This window comes from Triticum aestivum, unplaced genomic scaffold, assembly GCF_018294505.1.
Source record: "Triticum aestivum cultivar Chinese Spring unplaced genomic scaffold, IWGSC CS RefSeq v2.1 scaffold317800, whole genome shotgun sequence".
Lineage (NCBI taxonomy): Eukaryota > Viridiplantae > Streptophyta > Magnoliopsida > Poales > Poaceae > Triticum > Triticum aestivum.
In genome coordinates this window covers 1-1,437 of record NW_025269153.1, presented here as the reverse complement: position 1 = coordinate 1,437, position 1,437 = coordinate 1, and the positions used below count along the sequence as shown (strand labels likewise).

The 1,437-nt window shown below is 45.2% G+C and overlaps 1 pseudogene; it reads left to right on the top strand.

Moving 5' to 3' along the window:
* The first annotated feature begins 44 nt into the window (after positions 1–44).
* Positions 45–1,421, top strand: LOC123178107 (disease resistance protein Pik-2-like; annotated as a pseudogene).
* The last annotated feature ends 16 nt before the right edge of the window (positions 1,422–1,437 follow it).

Sequence of the window (1,437 nt, the reverse complement as noted above, 5' to 3'; positions counted from 1 at the left end):
GTTTAATTTCCACAGTACTAAATAACTAGACCGCATGATTTCAGGTATTCAAGAAGACTACTGATTTGAATTTGCAATATCCAGAGCTAGTTGAACAGACAGAACAGATTCTGAGAAAGTGTGGTCGGCTCCCCCTTGCAATAGTCACCATAGGTGGCTTCTTGTCCAACCAACCAAAAACCTCTTTGGAACGGAGGAAATTGAATGATAATATCAATTCTGAGTTGGAGATGAATCCAGAGCTTGGGACCATAAGAAATGTCCTTATGAGAAGCTATGATGGTTTGCCTTATCATCTCAAGTCATGTTTCCTATATATGCCCATCTTTCCCGAAGATTACAAGGTTGGACGGGGACGATTGGCACGTTAAGGTTGGACGGGGACGATTGGCACGTCGGTGGAGTGCAGAGGGTTACTCAAGGGACGTGCATGGCAAGTGTGCGATGGAAATAGCGGACGGCTACTTCATGGAACTTATAAGCAGGAGTATGATCCTACCATCTCAACAATCAATCGTCGGTACAAATGGAATTGGTTCCTGCCAAGTTCATGATCTTATCCGTGAAATTGGTGTCTCCGAGTCGATGGAAGAAAATCTTGTTTTTACACTGGAGGAAGGTTGCAGCTCGAACAGCCAGACCACGTTGCGCCACCTGACTATAAGCAGCAACTGGAAGGGAGATAAGAATGAGTTTCAGAGCATAGTGGACATGTCCCGTCTATGGTCAATTACATGTTTTGGAGTGTGGAAGTCATTTTTTTTCCTCGCAAGATGAGGTTGCTACGAGTGCTAGACCTGGAAGACACATATGATCTCTATGATCATCACCTTAAGCATATTGGGAAGCTTCTTCACCTAACATACCTTTCTCTAAGAGGATGTGGGTATATTTTTTACCTGCCAGATTCACTGGGCAACCTGAGGCAACTCGAGACACTAGATGTCAGAGGTACTAGGATTGTCAAGTTGCCAAAGAGCATCATCAAGCTTCAGAAGCTAAACTATCTTCGAGCTACCACAATGCCAACTGAGGATGGTGTGCTAGTTCCAAGAGGGTTGAGGAAACTAAAAGCCCTGCACACATTGGGTGTTGTGAACATCGGAACACGAGGGAAGGTTATTATACAGGACATAAAAGGACTCACGCTGTTGCACAAGTTGGGAGTGACTGGCGTCAATAAGGAAAAAGGCCAGAAGTTGTGTTCAACAATTGTTGGTCTGAGCCGCCTGGAGTCATTGTCAATCCGATCAGAGGGGGAGCCTGGTTTATGTGGCTGCTTGGAGGGAAAGTTCTCATTTCCTGAGACACTGCAGAGCCTCAAGCTTTACGGTAACCTGCTCAAGTTGCCAGAATGGATCCAGGGGCTCAAGAATCTAGAGAAGCTGAAGCTGCGGAGCTCCATGATACTAGAGCACGATGCTTTTCTTTTTTTTT